Genomic DNA, 21970 nt, shown 5'->3' with positions numbered 1-21970 from the left:
ACTTTCCAGTCTTTCACTAACACTTCTCTGCTTGATAACATTTAAAAAATCAGTATTTATTGTGTTGAAATTTATATTCTACTTCAAACCTATTACAAAACACACATGCAAACATGGAAAAGAATATAACTCCCCTCCAGTATTTCAACTTTTCATTAAAATGCAAATATAATGATTTTCATTAGCCAGGCAACAATACCCACAGTCTTAAATCAAACCCAACCCAACCCAACCCAATTATCTTTTCTATGTACATTCCAACTGTCCCTAAGATATATTCTTCCTCTTATGTTGGATCATTTGTTGATGAATACTTTTAGATTTGTATTTGCCATTATTATCCCTGATTGGAGAGGAAAAAGCACAATGTGTGACTCGAGATTTTAAATTTTGGATATATCCTCCTCCCTAGACAGACAAATATAAAAATATTTCACTAAATTTTCAACAACTGGAAAATGATCATTTTTCAATTCCTAAACACTACAAGAAGAAGGAAGAAAACTCACTCAAGGCAATTAAAAGTATGTCATGAGGGTAACAGCCAGTAAATTTCACTTATATTTCACATTCGACCTTCTCAGCAGTCTATCCAGCCCACGCTTTATTTGCCATAGGTAGAAAAGTCTCCATAGAAACTTAGCTTAATATCGCTAGACGAGCAGCCCCAATGAAAGAGATTCAGCAAGATTCATGTGCGTAAAAAGGAGGAGGAGGAGAAAGAGGAGAAAAGGAAGAGGAAGAAGGGGAAGAAAGGGGAAGAGGAAGAAGAAGTAGAAGAGGAAAGAGGATGAGGAGAAAAGAGACACAGAGAAAAGCAGAGAGATAAAAGACCAAAGAAAAGAGAGCAGCCAAGAGGGAAAGAGAAATTTGGATGGGACTGTTAGAAATCTGCTCTCTACGTCTCTGTTTCTTTACTGGGATTGGGTTTCATTTCTTTCGGCGCCCCTGACCTTGCAGTCTTCCAACTCTCCACACTCCCCCCCCACCCCCGCCTCCTGCCCGCCCGCCCCCTCCCCCGGCCTGCGCCTGCCTTTGTGTCTGCCTGTCACTTACCGGGGAACCCGACGAAGCTGATTCGGGAGAAGCACAAAGCCAGGACACAGATTTGCCCACAAATTCTCTCACACACATTCCCCAGGCTGGAAGGTACAGCCCATCGCAGAGCTGATGTACCTCGAGAAAAGTGGGTTCGGGTCTTATTGAGGGAACCAGAGAAACTATTCTTTCCTCTCTCGCTCGGCACCGCTAACAAAACGCGCGGACTTCAGGAAAAAACAAAACCCCACTGAGTGGACTCCTGTTCCACTCGCCTGACACTCGCTGAGCGCAGCCCCCGAAAAGGGGGACACGGGGCAGAAAGGGGCGGACGCAAACGCACACCCAGACCCAGAGCCCCAGCGGAGAAAAGGGTCGAAGACCACTCCGTCTGTGTTCTCCCCAGGGCGGGCGAGGATAAACCCGAGGCTCGTCTGCCTTCCACGAAGGGAGGGGGTGGGGAAGCTTCAAGGGGAAGGTCGTGCCCCCCACAGCTGAACTATTTTAGAAAGGAAAGCAGAGAAAAATCACTTTCCGGAGGATAAAAGGCCGGGAAAGCAGCCGGCCGGACTCACAAAGGTAAGTTTTCTGGGCGAGGAGGACACGAGCACTAGCAGGAGAGAGAGGAGGACACAGAACTACAGGTTTAAAGGGGGGTGGGGGGAATTAAAACTATATTTGTCAGCCATGTTGAAGAGGCTCCAGTAATTTGTGAAGCTTCCCTCTTCCCTCTTGGTATTTGTGGGTGACACTGCAGGCTTTGCTCCCCAGTCCCCACAAGCCCGAGAGAAAGCGCAGGGGAGAGGAAAGGGAGAGTTTCGCGGCACAAGAGAAGCGCTCTGACCTCGTTCTCGTCCCTCAGCCTTGCAGCAATCCAGCAGTGGCAGTCGGGTCTCCTTTCTAACAAATCCTAAAGGGCAGCCATCTTGCTTCCTTCTGCTTCTCTACGAAAGCAGCCTAGCCTCCGCATCAATATTCATAAGGCAGTTTGACGTCTGTTCTCATCACTCGGCGGGGCCGGCGTCTCGGGGCGGCCGCGGCGAGGGGGCGGACGTGACTCGCATGCGAGCCGGGCCTGGGCGCGCGGCGCTCGCGAGGAGGCGGCGGGGCCGCCCGAGCTCTCGCCGCAGCCGCCGCTCTCCTCCTCCTCCTCCGCCTTCTCCGCCCCGCTTCCTCCTCCTCCTCCTCCGCCTCCTCCCCCTTCACCCGGCCGCCGCCTCCTCCGTCCCGGTCTCCGCCGCCGCCCCGGGACCCTCGGCCACGGCTCCCCGGGAATCGGCTCCCCGCCCCGGGGCTCCCCGCACAAAAGCCGGCGGCCCCTGGGGCCGAACGAGGGGGCGCGCGGTCGAGGCCGGGGCTGGGGAGCCAGCGTGGGGAGCCGTGGGCCCGGAGGAGCGCGGGGCGGGGGCACGCGGGGGAAGGTCCGGCCCCCGGGACCCTCTGATGGGTTTCCACTCCAGTGAAGGCGCGGGGCGGGCGCGAAGGGGGAGGTGGCGTGCGTCCCTGGCAGGAGGCTGCGAGACCCCAGCTTAACCTTTTAAACTTTTTGCTGGTACCGCACCCCACCGCCTCCTTAGAGTAGGTGGGCGCCGCCCCCGCCCCGACTCCCACCTCCTGGCAGGTATCCCCGCACACGCCCCCTCGCGCACCCACCCCCTGGTAGGTCCAACCGCCCCGCCTCGTCCCCGCTTTGGCATCCTCTCCACACAGTCGCTTTCATCTCGCTCAGCAGAAGCACTCCCCAGTTTCGCGGAGGGCATGCCCTTAGTGCTTTAGGGGCCTGTAGTTTTAAAGACTCGACAAATTAGGAATTTGACCCAGGCCCGCTTCTCCCCGCCCCGGCCCACCTTCTGTTTACTTTGGCCACGTGGGCTGGGAAGAAGGATTCACGCAGATCCGAGAGGGCTTTCGCACCAGTGACTCTCCACTTCGCGCTGGATTCGGTTGTAAGAAATAAATCTGCACTTTCAAATGCTTAAATTTACCCCCATAAGAGCCTCTATTTTGAAAAAATGTCCAGCCTTATAATTAAGTAATGACATCGACCCATAAAGAACCAAACGCCGAATGACGGACGCTCGATTTTCCCTGAAGTTCGGAATTCTATATAACCACTCGCATCCACTGACAGATTTTCTTTTCCATTGCCGAGTAGTTTTACTTCTTTTTAATGCTTTTTCCCCCAATCATAAATTTTTTATGTGAAGATGAGATCAAGAACAAAGCCCACGTGAATTGGTATATCAGATGGTTTTTGAGATTTGCCCTCTATTAGAAGTTCTCACGTTACTGGCATTCAAATTTTAGATAGACGTTTTGGACACATCTTTTACGGGATCACTACATTGTGATCACGATACTCTTAAGTAAACACAAGTTATTTTGTGTAGCTCACGGTTTTTTGTCCGCAAATTTCTTTGGATGTCTTTACCTAATTTTATGAAATCAGAATATTTTCTCTTTGAAAAGGGTTAAAAAAGGAACTCTTTGTATGTGTCACGTTGTTACTAAGAAGAGCGTTTGAAGTGAAACGCTGTTTATTCCACTTTGAGACAAAGTTGACTTCGATTTCTGGTTTTGCACTAGACTAAGTAAAATCGTTCGTTTCCCTAAGCATTCATGTAAAATGAATTTCCATCTTTTCTAATTGTACACTAATGTGTCATTGAAGTCTTGGCAATTGCTAACGGACTTTAAGCTGTTTAAAAGGTGCCTTGTAATTTGTTTCTCAAGTCCAAAAAGTAAAGTTTTCCGAAGGCTGTGACGTACAGTTGTGCAGCGCACAGAACAGCAGAATTGTGGAAAGCGTGAGCTTTGGAGTCCACAGAGGCAGATGAATCTTGACTCCACGCTTACTAAATGTGTGACCTTGAGCGTGGTACTTAACCCTTTGTGTATGTCAGTTTCCTCACCTGTCAAACACCATCTAAAACAGTGCGGTTGTGAGGATTAACTATGACACTAAGTGCCCAGGTGGTTATTACTACTGGTTATTACTATTACCAGTCATAAGCCATCTACTTTCAAGAGTTTTTCTTGTTTAACTAGAAGTATAGAAGTAATTATGTCTTCCTACATTGAATAACATGGCAAATATTGTATTGGCATGTGTCTGATATAAACACCCGTATATGCCCTTATTTATATGATAATTGAGGAAATGGTCTGTAGGGTCACCTCCCTCTCATCTTTTAAACCTCTCTCTTTGTTGTAGCAGGTGGTTCTCGTCTACCTGGAGTCATACTTGGCTTGCAGTTGGTTTTGCAACAGGCCCTGAACCTTTTCTTGCCAACTTCTTCCTTTGCACCTCCACCCCACCCCACCCCACCCTTAACCACCATGACATTTGTTAATTGAAAAGAAAATACCTTACTCCTCTTGGCTGTTATGACTTTTCAACAGCAAAAGGAAGTAAAATTCTAAAGGTCTCCAGGTGTAAAATATCTTAGTGAAATTTTGTATTGTTGATTTTTTAAACACCTCTTTCTTACTTGCTATTTCTGGGAAAGATAAGCTATAGTGAACGTTGTTGACTGGATATTAGTGGGTAATTCAGAGCAAGCTTTTATTAATTGTGTGTATTCTTAAGAATTCTCCTCTTACAGATGTGGATAATCTTTTTAAAAGATAATTTGCTGTTTTAACAGCAGTCCATTGCTATCAAACTCCTTACCATTTTCTTTTTTTTTTTTTTCTTCAACTAGAAAGACCAGCACTATTTCCACACAGAAAAATCCTTGCTTCCTTACCAGAGGAAAAAAAACTAATAGAACAAGTCCCACAACATGCTATTCTGTGTTAGAAAATTGACTTGATTGGGCTGGGTACCTGCTGTCTAACTCAATTGCTCGGTCTCTAAGCCTCATAGGGTGGAGGCAGCTTCCTGTCTGCTTTGTCCTTTAAAGAGCTGACAACAGGGCTTTCCTGGTGGCGCAGTGGTTAAGAATCCGCCTGCCAATGCTGGGGACATGGGTTCGAGTCCTTGTGCAGGAAGATCCCACATGCTGCGGAGCAACTAAGCCCATGCGCCACAACTACTGAGCCTGCACTCTAGAGCCCGCGAGCCACAACTACTGAAACCCGTGCTCTGCGACAAGAGAAGCCACCGTAATGAGAAGCCTGCGCACCACAAAGAAGAGTAGCCCCCACTCTCCGCAACTAGAGAAACCCTGCGCGCAGCAACGAAGACCCAACGCAGCCAAAAATAAATAAATAAATAAATTTCTATTAAAAAGAAAAAGAGCTGACAATAGCAGCTTGCTTTACAATGCAAATTTCTTGTACTAACAAAAAAATAATAGGTGATTCTTAATTTCCTCCCCACCTGCAGAATAGGAAATTTTCTTTAAGGACTTGATTTTCTCTTTAACTGAGATGAGAGTTGTGGTGCATACACCTTTGAAAGAATTATAGTGGTTTAACAAAAACATTAAATCATGGCCTGTTGTTTCCCATCTCCAAAAACATATTTCTGAAGTATGACATGATAAAGATTCTCTCCATGCTTAAAAGACAATTGACCTTCAAACAGCACAGCAGTCATTGCTGGGAAGGGACTTTCTTGTTTCTTTTGTCTAGTGACATTACTGCACACCATACAAAGGTACATATTTAATATAAGTAGAATGCCAAGTTAAAAAAATCCCCAAGAGATGAAACATTTAGACAGAACACTTCAAATTATTGATATACATTATTATTAATACAAACCATCATTGTCTAAAGCCGAGGATCATAATATTATGAGATTCTTGATAGAGTCTCTTTTGTTAATATGATTTCTACTTTTTTCCTGACCTTGTTTCATATGGTTAATTTCTCTTTCTATCATTTGGAAATTTTAAAGAAATAGACACAAATGATATAATCCTAACACTCAAATCAGGAGCTTTCCAATGTGTGTACTGATTTAATGGGGGTTAAAATGAAATGTTAGATGAAACTCAAAAGTTTAATCCTGTTAAAATATTGTCAAAGACGTTATAAGAAGAACATCAGGGGGACTTCCCTGGCGGACCAGTGGTTAAGACTCCGAGCTTCCACTGCAGGGAGCATGGGTTCAATCCCTGGTCAGGGAACTAAGATCCCACATGCCACGAGGTGTGGACAAAGAATATTAGGCTCATTAGTGAGACAAATCTCATGGAAGTGCCTCCAGAAGTATTGCAAATGTGTTGCTAATATCAATCTCTTTTCTTCTCATAAATTCTGAATTCACAGTCCAATAACTACTCTTCTTATTCTCATCCAACTTTGGTAACGCATTTAATATCCCACTTTCTTCTTTTTTTAAAATTAATTTATTTATATTTTATGTTTGGCTGCGTTGGGTCATCGTTGCTGCACGTGGGCTTTCTCTAGTTGCGGTGAGCAGGGGCTACTCTTTGTTGTGGTGTGTGGGCTTCTCATGGCGGTGGCTTCTCTTGTTGTGGAGCACGGGCTCTAGGCGCGCAGGCTTCGGTAGTTGTGGCACACGGCTCAGTAGTTGTGGCTCACGGACTCTAGAGCGCAGGCTCAGTAGTTGTGGCGCACGGGCTTAGTTGTTCCGTGGCATGTGGGATCTTCCTGGACCAGGGCTCGAACCCGTGTCCCCCGCATTGGCAGGTGGGTTTTTGACCACTGTGCCACCAGGGAAGTCCCCCACTTTCTTCTGATAGAGTAATTTTTCAGTTTCAGTGATAAACTTCAATAATGAAGTTTATTATATAGGATTTTATAGTTTTAAAAGCATTTTTGTACACTAATATTTTTGTGGTAAGGTGTACACTAACAGTTTAATATTCAAAATCATATGCCACATTAAAATGGCATATAATTCCTGTCTTATAAAAATGAAAATTGAGGCTAAGTGACTTTTCCTGCAATAGAGGATCACCTCTCAAACCCAAGTTTAGTGAATCCAAGATCAGGCCTTTTTCATTATACCCAAATTATCCTCATATCTTTTCCTGCTCGTCTCCGTCTAAATTTTTCTCACCATTATTAGTACTAACTAGTATAAGAATCTTCCCTTCAAAACTCAAAATAATTTTCCGTTATTCTGTTACTTAAAAAAGACAACTCAACACCTGCATTTACATATACTACATTTACTTGTTAAATACTGGCTATGTACCAAGCATTGTAATAATTCTTGTACATTTATTATCTTTTAATTTAATGCTTAGCATAACCAAATAAGGTAGGTAAAAGCTTATAGAGAATTAACAGTTGAGTGATTTGGTTGGGATTAAAGAGCTGGAACCAAGGTCTAAATCTAAAGCTAGGTTTGTCTGATTCTAAAGCTCATGTCCTTGCAAGCTACACTGTTCTGTCTCCCCAGTTTAGCAGATACAGATATCTATGTTTAATGCCATGATAAGTTTTTCACACAGTTAGGGTGTGTGTGTGGGGGGGGTTGTGTTTTGGGGTTTTGTTTTTGTTTTTTTTACAATAACATTAGTGTTCCCTATCTCTTCCTCATAAAACAAAAACAGAAACAAAAACTCTTGTCTAAACTTTTACTTGGTTTTTGTTTGTTTGTTTTTTTTGTTTTTTAATCATTTGCTTTCTACGCTGTTTCTTTTGTTTCCAATTGTATGCTAGAAGTTGGCATGCTTGAACTTTTTGGAATAATGATTATATTTGTGTAATAAACAGATGTGGTATCACACTCCTGCCCACTCCCCCATCCCTATAACATATGTCTTAACCCCACTAACAGATTGTTTACAGATAAGTTCTGCTACCTGTTTTCAGTATTAGTGTGGTGGAAGGATGTTGCACCCTTGATCTGCTCCTGATTTCTTTGAATGACTTAGGGTTCATTCCCGCCAAACAGGGAAGCTGACAGGTGGAAAGAGTGCCACCTACTGAAATTGTTCATAGGACATGGATCTTTGGGGATAAAATACTTAAAATGGGATGGCACTAAATCTTTCCATTGGGAAAATGAATGAGACTCACCTCTGGGGCTTTTGAAAAATACAAATAACTAGCTTGCACTTATCTACCCCCAGCAGTGTCTTGGTTTAATTAACGAGGTCTGGGATGGGGCTAGAGTAACAATATTCTTCAAAAGATTCACGGATAATCAGATGTACAGCTCTGCTGAAAAATCGCGGGTATAGCTTAATGTGTAAAAATACGATGAAAACAATTAATGCTTACACATAATATTAATAGTTAATGGGCACAAAATGTTGTCATTCATGGAGCATCCCATGACAAAAAGCAAACAGTGGGTACCTCACTACAGTCTGGTGAAGCCCTCACACCTTTGCAAAGATGGAGCAAATTTGCCTGTGACTCCCTTTCTGTATTTCAGGTTGGTTAAATCCTTCTAAGTTCTCTTGTGTCAGGTTAAAACAAACAAACAAACAACTCTCCTTTGAGGAAGAGATAAATAATTAGCAGCCAAAGAATGACCCAGATTATTACTAGTGAAAAGGAAAGAGCAGGGGAAAATGCAAGTGATAGGACTGGTAGCCTGATGCAGTGGGGAGAAAGAAGTGTTGAAAGTTGCCTGAGTTCAACTTGAGAAGACTACTTAGGGATTTTTGTTCTAATAAAAAAAAATTCTATTGGTTGAGTTTCGTCACATTTTTCTAAAAACATTTAAACCATTCTTTAATCCAGGCAGATAGACAAATTGATTCTGATTTCTTTCTTTTTCCAAAATAATGGTCACGCAATAGTTTATGAATGTATTACAAAGCAGCTAACTATTAGTGCAGTTCTTCCTGGAAGAAAGAGCTTTACAGATTAAACTAATTTTAGGTCCCCATGAGTTAAATTCTTCCCTTTCTTATGATATTCTATATGGAAAAGAAGGAAAAATAAAAAAGGAAGTAGGGTAGTTACTATTTGACATCCAATTTTCTTCAAATATTCTAAAGTGTGTTTTCATACTTTCTAGAGATGTGTGAGAAAAATCTAATGAGATCTGAATCAGTGCCAACTCAGAGCCTGTGGGAAGGCAGGGTAGTTTCCTGCAAAGATTTACACCACCAACCTCTGTTTAATTTGTTTTCTTATTTTATATCTTAGAGTACAATACTATTACTATTTGGCAGAAAATCTCCTTGATCTGTCAGTAATTAGGCACGCCTCTAAGTTGAACATGGGTTGATTGCCAAGCAATTGTTCTGCATTTCACAATGACTTTAAGCCCCAAGAGAATAAAGTACATTTAAGTAGTGACCACAAAATAGGGGTTCCTGAAAGAAAAGTTGGAGTAGAAGGTGAAAAGAAACACACACACACACATTAAATCAGAACATCAAAAACACATGCTAAAGAAGCATTTCTTTGGGGGTCCCTAACATTTATTTCTCTGAAATCTTATGATCACTGACCCTAGTTAGACTGGGTAGAGAGAGATAAGGAAGTGAGAACTATTGAAGAATGGTGTGCTTAGCACAGGGTTGGGAGATGTCAGGTGGGTGTGATCCTAGTGGTAATACTGATATACTTTAATAAAGGAGACTTTCCTGATTCTCCTTAAATCTTAAAACATTAATAGCTATTGTCTACTAGTGAACAAGAACCAAAAGAGTCTCTCTCTAAATTTAAAATCCAAAAAAGGCTAAAGTCATAATTTTGGTGGGTGAGGGCCACTGTTAAAGGTAAAAGTAGTATCAACTCACAAAACAGATACTCAAAAAAATTTAGACAGAGAAACTAGTAAAAGCATACTTATTGGAATGTTAAACTCAGTCTGATATGAGTAAATGACATGGTTTAGGATTGTAGTCTAGACTCTGCTACTAAAAAACCTACCCAAAATCTTTAACATGCATTATCTCATTTAGTATTTACAATAATCTTTAAAATAGGTGAGACAGTTATGAATCCCATTTTATTTTATCTTATTTTTTAACACTAGGGAACATGTATTTAACACATGAGGGGACATGTCAGAGAGATTAAGTAACTTGCCCAGGATTACACAGCAGGTGATACATTCTGAGACTTAAATCTTCTTCAGTATTCTTTCCACAAACCAAAAGGAAACAAATAAACCAACTTTAATTCCTTCCTGGGGGCAGAAAAGAAGCTCTGATCAACCTGTGACATTGTATCTTAGGCTGATACATTTGTATTCCTTGCCTATGCTCACACAGGCAGAGCAGAATGCTACAGTAATGGAAACATTTAGGAAAAGTGTGTTTACTGTTTTTCGTTTATTTACTTGTTTATGTTTTAATGTAGGCCATCCACTGTGGTAGGAATTCTGTTCATTCCAAATGTGAGGGGAAAGTTAATCTATTCCCTAAAAAACATTTCTAAGGGGAAGAATAACAAGTCAAGGCACTTTGTCAGAAATTAAAAAAAAAAAAAAACTTTAGAAATGAAGGCTTGTTAGTCTCATTTTCCATTGCAAAATGGTTCATCTGAAGTTTCTAAACTGTCATAGGTTATGGTGATGCTTGAGATACTGATGTGTCATTTGTGTTTCAATTTCACATTCTTGAGAGGCAGCTTAATCAGCACATGACCATAACCAGAGTCAAATGGCATCGTTACAAGGGTTTGCTCAGGAAATCCTCAAATCACAGAAGGATCAGAAACGGATGGAAATACCATCGCAAAAACATCCCTTAAAAGGTGTAATAATAACGACATATCTGGTCATTCTTGTTTCACATTAGCGGTAGCATTTCCCAGGATCTGCTTTCTCAGCCTTTAAGAAAGGCTATATTTAAAATTAAATTTAAATTAATTCTATATCTAAAATTAAACTTACATGGTGATGACTCATTGCATTATTCTCACTTCAATATACTTCTTATTTTTTCTCTCATTCAGTGATACAACAGTGAACAAGACGTGTTCCCTGCCCTCCAAGAACTTATAGTCAAGTGGGAAAACAGACATGTAAACGGGCTGTGATAAAACACTCTGTGTTGTGTGCTGGGGTGCAGTCAGAAGGGTGCTTACCTCATGTTTGAAAGCTCAGAGCAAACCTCCCATGAAAGTAATATTTAAGCTAAGATCTTAAGGATGAATAGGAATTATTCAGGCCAAGTAGAAAGTCAGAGAAGAGTGCTCTGTGGAGATAAAAGAGTAAAAAGAGTATATGAAGAACCAGGGGCAGGAGAGAGCACGACATGTTTGAGGGGGAAAAAAAAAAAAACCCACGTTCCAAATGACTTGTATAGGAAGTGAAGAGGGAGAGGGTGACTACTCAGGCTGTGGCCATGTGCAGGGACCAGACCATGGGGGTTAGTGACAGTCATGGTAAGGGGTTTGGGTTGTGGCCTAAGTGCAGTAGAAAGTCAATCATGGGTTTTAAGAGAGAAGAAAATGATCAGACTTGGATGTTGGAAACATCTCTCTAGTAGCACTAGGGAGAGTGGATCGAGAGAACACAGTAGCAGGGGCTAGAACACCAGTGGGGAGACAGGGGCAGTGACTTAGGGAAAATTAGAGTGGTCTTGAATTAGAGATTAGTCAATAGGAAGGAGAGAAATGGACAGGTACATGGGCGTCACAGAGGTAGAAGAAATGGAGCCTAGTAACTGCTTGGAAGCACGGAGAAGCAGAGGCGGGACTCCAGAATGTCACCCAGATTTGTGACCTGGCTGGGGCAGTTGGGGTGACTTTCACTGGAGGTAGACATGACAGGAAGAGAAGAGGACCTGGAAGTGGGACTTTGAGAGCGGAGTAAAAAAGAAATCAGTGATCAAAACATTAAGTTCGAGGCACCTGAGGGACATCCATGGGGAGATGTGCAGTAAGCAGTTGGATGGCTGAGCCTGAAACCTAGGAAAAAGCTTCAGACTGGAGTTGGAAATTTGTGAAGCATCTGCAGACAGACGGCAGTCGAGGGAGATACGCTTACACTCTGAATGAGAAGAAAAGTGGAGTTCTAGGACAGGACCCTCAGAGGGACACCCCCTGTGAAAGAAGAGGAGCCCCCAAAGGAGGAAACCAGAGGTGTGTGCTGTTGTGGGAACCAGGTTAAGGACTAGCCTCTTGAACGAGGTCTGACCTGGTGAGCAGGGCCACATGCTAAGGAGCCGTCACCTGAGACAAGTAACGAGAAGTGCCTTGGGTATAGCAGTGGGGCATTCCTTGCAATCCTTGGCCAAGTGAGCTTCAGGAGAAGAGTCCTGGTGACAGAAGCCAGATTGCCTGAGGTTGAAGGATAAACAGGAAGTGAGGATGCGGAGATAGGGAGAGCCGATGTTTAAAGAAGGTTGGCTACAGAGAGAAGGAAGCAGATAGCAAAGAAGCTCCAGGGCGTTGTCGGATGGAGGAAAGAATGTCTTAAGACGGGAAAGACTCCAGCTACTGATGGGAGAGAGCAGATTGAGGTGGGTGGTTAAAGATACAGGAAAGAAAAGAAAACTTACTGAACAAGGCCCCTGAAAAGTAGGGTCTTTTTTTTTTTTTTTTTTTTTTGCAGTACGCGGGCCTCTCCCGTTGCGGAGCACAGGCTCTGGACGCGCAGGCTCAGCAGCCATGGCTCACGGGCCCAGGCGCTCCGCGGCATGTGGGATCTTTCCGGACCGGGGCACAAACCCGTGTCCCCTGCATCAGCAGACGGACTCTCAACCACTGCGCCACCAGAGAAGCCCCAAGTTAGGGTCTTCTAAAAGAGTATTCTGCTGACAAGCTGAGGAGGCGCATAGGCCTTACAAAGGAGGGGAGGACAATTGGTTTAGTGAGTTCATTTCATCGTGCCCTCCCTCCATCTCTCTCCCTCCCTAGTGGGCTTTGTAGATTTTCTTCACAAGTTTCATGGCTTTGGAGAGAAAGAGGAATGGGATCTGTGAAATGTATTATGAATTAAATGCTGGTGGTTGGACAAGGCTGAGGTGGTATCTATAATATAACATAAATTTCTAGAAATCGGAGCTTCCTTCAAAACACAAGGGTGTATTATAAAACACTGCAGCTAATAAATACATACTAAAGGGATCCTACAGTGGAGGGACAATCTCCATCTGGGTGATGTGCAGTGATGGCTAAGGTTTCTAATCCATGCTTTGTACTATAATGACAGCTCTGTGATCCAAGAATAATCATAAGAATATATACCAAATATTGATTGTCTACTGAGTGCTGAGCACAAAGTACATATTATTTTTATACTACAAGGATCCTGCAAGGTAGATATTTATTTTCAGTTTACAGGTAAGTAAAGGCTCAGAGGGAATAAATAAGTTTCTACAAAGAGCTGGTTAATGGCTCAACTAGCACCAGAACGAAGTTTATCTATTTCAGATTGTGAGCACTTTGCACTAAGTAACATGATGTATCTTTCAGAAATATCTTATTGAAAATTATTTTTGCTCCCGATTTCCCTCATAGTTATGTATTATTATGCAACTAAAGTATCTTCTCTTTTAGATAATTGTGACCAACCAACCTAGGAAAAAATTGGTATTGGTGTGCAAGGGAGAGGGAGTTGAGGAAAATCTAGATCCAGACATATAGAGATTAATGAGAGAAAAAGAATGATCTCCAGCATCACATATTCCTTCAGCTTGCCTATTTCCTGCATGCCGCAACTAAAGATCCCGCATGCCGCAACGAAGATCCCACGGGCGGCAACTAAGACCCAGTGCAGCTAAATAAATAAATAAATATTTTAAAGGTACAGAGATATTTTGTCTGCCCAGACCTGAAAGTAATTACACAACTAAACACTTAAATTGCGATTATGACAGGCACTACAAAGAAAAGGTTCGGAGGCTGTGGGGGAAGATACAAGGAAGGATGCAACCCAGTTTAGAAGTCAACTTGAGCTTTCCTTGAGGAAGTGATAATTGGGCTGACTTTTGAAAAATAACTAGAAATGAACCAATCAAATGGGGTGTGGGGAGAGGAGTCTTGTTTCGGGCAGAGGGAATTGCATATGGGAAAGGCCCAAAGCAGAAATGGATGTGTCATAAGGCCAGTGTGGCTGCAGCCCAATGAGTAAGTAGGAGAATACAATCAATGAGGCTGAAGATAGGCAGGGACCAGGACATACAAGGCCTTGTAGGTCACATTGAATCTGTTTTGGTCATTATATATTGATTTAAACTGCTCAGGATCCATCCTCACTTTTGTCAGAGAATGATACTATGATTTATCCTCGGGAAACTCTAAGCAGATAGGGTAGGGGAAAAAAAGAACCAGGCATGGCTGTCTTGACAGTAGAGAGGCCATCTTTGGCCTAAGCCATTTTGTGAGCTAAGCCTGGCCACAATGCTTGCCTTTGAATAGGTCTCAGTAGTAATTATCTTAAGAGAGCACAAGGACAAACTTCCCAGGCAAAAGAAGTAACCATAGCAAAGAGAATATATCAGTTGTAAAGACCCCCAGTTCTATTTCAATGGTAAAGATTAGCCTGAAGCTCTCAACCACCAGATCACCCTGAACCTAAGGGATGATGATGCTGACCTTTTCAGACCCTCATGACTTCAATCAACTAAAGCTTGGACTCTGTCAGCTGCCCAAGTCTCTGTCAACTGCTCTGTCAACTGCCAATGGTACATGAATATGCAGGTACCATTAGCTTAAAACTTCCCCAGTTTTGCTGTCTGGGGAGACACTGCTTTGGAAAGATCCCCGGTGTTCTCCTTACTTGCTGCAAGAGATAATAAATCCTTCCTTCTCCCAGTCTTTGCCTTGGTTGTGTCTTTTGGCTCAACATCCATCAAGAGGCGAACTCAGTTTTTTGGGTAAAGAGCCAGTCTTCAAACCATGAGGTTTAGGCAGAGCCAGTCTACCTTCAGCTTCAAATGTGGGCCTGTGTTGAAGTAGCCGTGGCTAATCAGAGAATAACTTCCTGCTCTCCCCACAGGAATTGTTGAGAGAGGGAAACATGCAACCCAAGCCAGGCCAATCAGAACCAATAGGGCCAACTCTGGGCCTTTTGCTGGTGGTGTTGGCTATTGCAACCAGAGGGAAAAGCTCAGTTCTCTCAAAGGAAATGTCTCTCTGTAGCCAACACAGAGGAGAGTAGTGCTGAGAGATTATGTCCAGTTAACATCGCTGAATAGATCTGCTCCATAACTTTTCGGGTTTGTGAGCCGGTAAATTCCTCTTAACCAGGCAAGCCTGTTTGAGCTATATTTTAGTAACTTAGAACTGGAGGTGTCTTGATCTATTATTATTTTTTTAAGTGGTACAAGAATCAAAGTGTGGTGACAGCTAAAGTGTGGAATTAGCCAGGTGTAGGTAGGAAAGAGGCAACGAGGACCTCTTTCTGTTACCTGAAAACTGGGTTCACCTTGTTATCGAACCAAACTTGGGTCGCCTCACCCATGCACAATAAAACCAATCTACTGACACTGGATTGTGGTGAAGGAAAGTGCAGCTTTATTGTAAAGGCACCAATACAAGGAGGATGGGTGGCTTGTGCTCTAAAACCCCAAACTCCTTGGTGGTTTTCAGGGAGAAGTTTTTAATAGGGAAAATTTGGGGTGAGGGCTGCAGGGTGTGTGGCTTTCTTCTGATTGGTTGGTACAGGGCTGTGTTCTAGGAGTCGTGTACTCAGCCTGAAATTACCATCCTCCACCTGAGTGGGGGCCTTAGTTCCTGCAGAAGATATTGTTATATATACTCCTTGAGGAGGAACCGGGACCCTGCCCCAAGGCTGCACTATTGTTTCTTGACTGCTCCTCCCTTGTCTCTGCATTCCCTCCCTTCTGTGATTAGTAACTGTTTGACTCTACACTTTGGAACTCAGGGAAGGTGAAGGAGGCTGAATGAAGCCTATTTCCTACAAATAAGAAATGGGAGACACGGAAAGTACTTGTACCTGGGAGGACCCCACAGGGTCCTGCTCCATTTCAGCCTCTTGGTGGATGTCAAGCCAAAAGCCACAACCAAGCGAAAGATCAGGAGAAGGAAAGATTTATTACTTGCAGCCAGTAAGGAGAACACCGGTCCAAAGCAGTCTCTCCCCAAACAGCAAAATTGGGACAGAATCCAACTTCAGTTGATCAAAGTAGTGAGGGTCAGAAAAGGTCAACATCATCACTCCTTGGATTCCAATTGATCTGGCGGTTGAGCACCTGAGTTGGGGGGGTGGGGGGGTGGGGGGTGGGGGGTGGGGGTGGGGTGTGGATTTAAATTCTCTAAAACAGCTCAAGACAGTGCTTGATGCTAGTCTACCATCAAATTAGAACCTGGCGTCTTTACAACTGATTTGTTATCTTTGTTATTGTTATTTCTCTTGCCTGATAAGTTTGTCCTTCTGTTCTCTTAAGATCCTTATTACTGAGACCCATTCAAGGGCAAGCATTGTGGCCAGGCTTAGATCAAAAAAATGTCATAGGCCAAAATGGCTTCTCTTCTGTCAAGAAAGCCATGCCTGGTTCTCTTTCTCCAAGGATCCCCTACCCTATCTGCTTACGTTTCTTTAGCTGAGAAGTGAAACACAACAGTTGATTAACTTGTTATCTGTGGTATCTTGGGACTCAGAGTATGGGCCTACTGAGACTGGAGATTACAAGATGTGTTCTTTTTTTTTTTTCTTTAGATAGTAATGTACTGGTTCTTTATTTATTTTTAAACTTTTTATTTTATATTGGAGTATAGCCAGTTAACAATGTTGTAATAATTTCAGATGCACAGCAAAGGGGCTCTGCCACACATATGCCTGTATCCATTCTCCACCAAACTCCTCTCCCATCCAGGCTGCCACATAACATTGAGCAGAGTTCCCTGTGCTATACAGTAGGTCCTTGTTGGTTATCCATCTTAAATATAGCAGTGTTGTACTGGTTCTTTTTTTGTGAGGTTTAGTGAGGTCGTTTAAGAAAGGGACAAGCTGCAGTTAATGCTGGTTTGTCTGGGAGCAGTGAAAACACTAAGAGCAGCCCTTTAGCCCTTGTCCTGAAATCCCAAACAACTAGGAGTCAGAAACTTTATAACTGTTTGGAGTTTGAAAAGTAAAGTCCTCTGTTCCAGTCTAAATTTAGTGCTAGCAAAAGTGGGGAGAGTAGAATGAAATCAGAAGATAAGATTGAAATCAGGAGTTGCACCCACCTCTGTTGACAAAACATCAAGGTTAATTGTTAGAAGACAGAAACCACCCCTTTAAGATCTAGAATCAAGGATTAGGCCTCAGTACCAATGCTGGCTTTCGTTGCTAACTCCCTGAATTTATAGGAAACAAATAGATTGTAGAGTTTACTAAACTTTTAAGGAACTTGGGTTTCCAGAGAAACTCAAACACCCATAAACTCAGGGCTGTGATTGCTCAACCCCCAAGGCAGTACTCAGGATCCTAAACCCACACTAACAGAAATAGCACCAGTAGTAGAGTGTGATGACCAGAAAGTAAAAACTCCCCAGTGCCTTTCTCACCGATGACCATAGAGGACATATTACACGGGAGGTCATCCCCAAAGACAGATTCCAGAGTAGACAAAAGAGGTCCTCAAGAAATTCACTCCAAAGCCAAGGCAAGGGATTGCTCTACTCCTGTCCTGCAAATAGTCCATTGTGTGCCACCCCTCCTCCCATTTCCCCTTTTTCAAATAGAAGTTTTTATGGTAGTTATTTTGTTTCTTCCTCACAAATATACATTGTTTGTTGGAGATGATTAAATGTATCATTTTACAATAGGTTTCTGAACCAGGAGGAATGCACATTAACAAGAGAGTCTAGACTTAGTCTGGTTGCAGTAGCTGGGTAACACTTGAATGGTGCTAGTACATATGCTTTTGATTCCATATGATATTATTGCTTAATGTAGGCTTGGGGAACTCTGAATTGTTAGGTATAAGAAAAGGATGTGTGGATGTTGTGCAGTCAGGAGGTGAACTATAGTAAACATCTGTGTTTTGACCTATCAGGAATCTATTTCTTCTAGGTCCACCCCCTAATTTTCCCAGAGGAACTACTCTTAACTTTCATTACATGTGACCAGGTGAATCTGACTTTACTTTCAGCTTCAGACATGGCCAATCAGAACATTGTAAACCTCTGACTTTAGTGATTGGTTCTGGACATCCTAACCACATGTTGGTATCTAGGCCAGTTAAATCAAAAGCAACAAAACAGTTCTGGGGTTGAGGAAGAGGCTTTTTTTTTTTTCTGTTGGGATTGTTGTTAATATAGAATATAGGCCTGAGTTTTTTTTATCACCTATTGTAAATGAAGAACCTGCCTGACAATAAAGCTAAAATAGACCAAATAAGAGCATTTGACCCATGTGAGTCGCCTCATCTAGCTGAACTTAAAAATAATCTATCCTTGAATTTTTCTTTATGTGAGTCAATCCCCCCCACCCCACTTCCCACTTTCTTGGGGGTAATCTAGTTTATGCTGTGTTTATTTCCTTACTAATTGAATGAACCTTTAACCCAAGAGCAATGGGAAGTCATGACTGGATTTAATCAGGGATGTGATCATATTTGAGATTTTTGAAGAGCAAGTTTTGTTTGAGTAACTCTTCTTGAAGGAACACCAATAAAATGTTTCCCATTTCATTCCCAAAAAGTAATAAGGGGAAAGAATCAGTCGGCTAACTGTTGTACCTATATTAGTACCCAGTGTGTGTAGCGAGACCAAATCTAACTGTGGTTAGGCGTCACTGAGGACAAGGTAGATGAGTATTGTACACACACTGTTACATTACTCTTCTTTAGTGTCTACTATTTGATCTCCCTTCATTTGGCATAGAATTGTATCCATGTATATTTTTGTACATTCACCAAGCCAGTTAGCATTTCATAGATGAAATGACTAAGGTTCTGGCTCATTCTCTGTCTGTGAACTGAAAATTTGAAAAGATAGTTGGTAGGACTCCTATTTCTTTTCCAAGATAGAAATATAGTAAGCATTCGTCATGAAAACATGGAAGAGAATAGGCCCACCAATTGCTATAATTACCTATAGCAAGATGAAGAATGATTTATTAGCATTAATTATGTCACATGTACATATATTAATTAAGACTAAGAAGAAATGCTGGAACTTTTCTAATGAAGTTAGAAGTGTTCTGGCTGTCTTCCATCACTTAAACTATTTTTTTTTATTCTTTTAATCTTAGCCAATGGGTAAAAGTAAAGTATACAACTTGTAGATCACATTTTAAATGTTACTGCTCTCCACTTCAACTCCTTTCCCTACTGTAGGCTGGATTGTGGACATGATGGTAAGAGCCGGTGTCGACCATGGGCCATGCAGATGAGGACAACCCTCTAGAAGAGGCAGAGCAACAAGGCAGAAGTAACCTGGATCCCTTAATGACCACCTGGATTGGAGCCATCTCCCTACCCAAGACCACCCATGAGAAATAAATAAATCCTGTTGTATCTAAAGCATTGTATTTTGGTGGCTCTTTATTACATCAATTTAGCATGTACACCCATAAAATACAATGGATTATTTCCAAATAATGAGTGTGTGTATGTGTGTGTATGTGTGTGTGTGTGTTTGTAGCAGATTAGGTGACCAAAAACTAAACAAAAATCCAACTTTTCCTTTATTCTCATGATTTAGAGGGAGTGTCCTCTATGGCAATGGTTGTCAAACTTTAGAATGCATAAAGATTTCCTGGGAAGCTTCTTTAAAAAGATGATTCTGGATTCTATTCCCAGAGATTCTCATCTACTAGGGCTGGAGTATGGTCCAGGAGTCTGCATTTTTAAACAAGCATCCCAGATAACTCTGATACAAGTGGCCTGAGAACTTTATGTGTAGAAGATCTGTCAACACTATCCATGATAAACTGTGTGTGCTTTATGAAAAGTAGGGATATGTAACAGAATAACAAGTGTATTTCTAAATTCATAATTTGGGGGGCACAAAAATTTAATTTGATTAATCAGTTTATGTAAAGGTAATGATCTTAGAAACTGTTACTCTTTTAAAGTTAGTTTGAACTTAATTCTATCTAAGATATAGACAGAACTTGAAACATTTAATTCTGCATGTTCTAAAAATGGACTTGAACTATGCTAAAATTATAAACAATGATTCAATTATAGGAAGTGACTGAAAATCTGAAATTTATATCAGAAAGATATAAAGCAAGAGATAGACTTTTTGCTGCAATATTCAGTTCTGTAGGGATGAAACAGAAGTTCTAAACCTTCACTTAAACAAATTTAAGGATAGAATGACAAGCTTAGTATTCAATTCTTAGATGTTTCTATAACTTTCTGAAGCAGAAAGGTATAAGAAAACAGGTGAGAAAAATGAAAGGAAATGCTAAACTAGGCCCCTCTCACTTCAAATCCTCAAGTCTAAAAAAAGGTTTAAGAAAAATTTTTAATCTAATTATGCCTTGGTGGAAAACAAGAGCCAGCCAGGGGGGATGGGGGTAGGGTGGGGGAAGCCCCCAGACTCTACACTGGTAAACTATTTCCTTCACTTTTGTTGAATTATGTATCTTTTACCTCTAATATATATTTGTTGTGAAGAAAAGAGGGCCTATTTTTCAGCTGAGGACTTATTCCACTTCCTTAGAATGCAAGAAAGATACAAAAAGAGGAAAATTATGACCTAATGCAAAATTTCCTTCAAGGCATCTATGTTCATTTCATGGTGGGAAGGAGCTGACACAAGGAGACCTGAGCTGCAGGAGAGAAACATATTTCTCTTCCAGCCACGTGGCTTTAAATGCCTCTCCTCAAAGGAGGAACCAGTTGGAACTTATATCTATGCAACTTAAAGTGGTGAAACTTCTCACACATTCAGTGTTTTCAGTGGCTTTTTCTAATGATTAAGTAGTTTGCCTTTAACGAACATTTTAACATTGTTAACTGTTTTCATTCCAGAGGAAAGAATGTACTTTACACTCTGATATTAACATTATTCCTGAGTATACACCCTTCTCCCCAAGAGATTCAAGCATTACTTTGTATGAACAGATTTCTAGAACATAAAGTCTTATTTAGTATAAAAATAAATTTAAAAAGTAATTACTAATCAATATGGAATTTCTTGACAACCTGTTGTGTATCTGAATTCGGGAAAAATACTATTATCTACTTTTTATTGCAAAATAAAAAATTTAAATTAGATATTTACACAAAGATACTCAGGGTGTCACACCACTATGAAGAATAATTGTGTAACATCATGCCAGTAATATGCTCCTTAGTGAAGACTTTTAGGAAAGACAATTTTGAGAAAAGTGAGTCAGCTTTTTAAAATGGCTTTCTGTATGATTTTAAATTCTATTGGTATATTTTTCAAAGTTTAACAGTAAGTAGCATTTTCCCCCATTTAATGTTACCACCACCTTACCATCTTCTAGTTGTGAAATCTCGTGATTCATTATCATTAGAAAAGTTTAGAAAGTTCTGATGGTATAATGCCTGAATTGGCTTCTCATTGTAATATTCCAGGGGCAAGATACCAACCTATACATATATTTTACACAATGCTTCCGAGACACAAGATTTCCTTCTTTATAACAGTGTTCTTTTCCCTCTATAATTCTCAACATGTTTTACTGAGGAAGAGTGACCTAAAAATCCAGATCACTGAATTTTGTCGGTGAATTTTGCTTAGTGATTGGCTAAGAGATATTTGCACTGATAAGTTTAAGAGTATTGGGGTAATTCACTGGGCCCATTCCCAGAAAAGAAAATACTCTTTTTGAAACTTTTATTCAACAAGTTAACCTGTTAACATTCTAAACTAATGTTTCCTTTTGAACAGAAGTACAAGATGGTAAGCATGAAGCCTAACTTACTGTTTGACAGAGTTTGTTATTCAAAACTAGGCTTCTGTGGCCAACTCTTAAGTGGTGGAGGTTTGGAGTAAACCCTCTTGTGGTTTTACAAGTGATTGTCCTTAAAATCTGAGTTTCTTCAGATGAATCCACTTATGCATCAGTGAAGCCCACAGCTTAAGAGTAACCTTCTCACTCCCCATTCTATTTTAACCGAGAGCTAAGAGTAGGTTTAGCCACAGGAAAATAGGCTGCACCCATAATGTCATGGTGTTAGGGACATCTGCCAACTATTTCAAAACCTCGAGGGCATTG

The 21970-nt window shown here is 41.5% G+C and overlaps 1 protein-coding gene and 2 long non-coding RNA genes across 4 annotated transcripts in view; 2 read left to right on the top strand and 1 right to left on the bottom strand.

Moving 5' to 3' along the window:
• The window catches only part of TET2 (tet methylcytosine dioxygenase 2), a 133677-nt gene extending 131567 nt beyond the window's left edge, over positions 1-2110 (bottom strand). For both annotated transcript variants that reach the window (XM_060148538.1, XM_060148539.1), the window contains exon 1: positions 1883-2110. The gene's annotated coding sequence lies outside the window, so the exon portion shown is untranslated. The remainder of the gene's footprint in view (positions 1-1882) is intronic.
• Positions 1056-19292, top strand: LOC132519965 (uncharacterized). The gene is made up of 2 exons (XR_009540395.1): positions 1056-1617; positions 19107-19292. It is a non-coding gene; the product is annotated as an uncharacterized LOC132519965 (long non-coding RNA).
• On the top strand, positions 2238-5290 carry LOC132519966 (uncharacterized). The gene is made up of 2 exons (XR_009540396.1): positions 2238-2984; positions 4743-5290. It is a non-coding gene; the product is annotated as an uncharacterized LOC132519966 (long non-coding RNA).
• Positions 19293-21970: the final 2678 nt, after the last annotated feature.

The sequence above is a fragment of the Lagenorhynchus albirostris genome, chromosome 4 (assembly GCF_949774975.1).
Source record: "Lagenorhynchus albirostris chromosome 4, mLagAlb1.1, whole genome shotgun sequence".
In the NCBI taxonomy this organism is placed as follows: domain Eukaryota; kingdom Metazoa; phylum Chordata; class Mammalia; order Artiodactyla; family Delphinidae; genus Lagenorhynchus; species Lagenorhynchus albirostris.
This window is presented reverse-complemented; position numbering and strand designations above follow the sequence as displayed.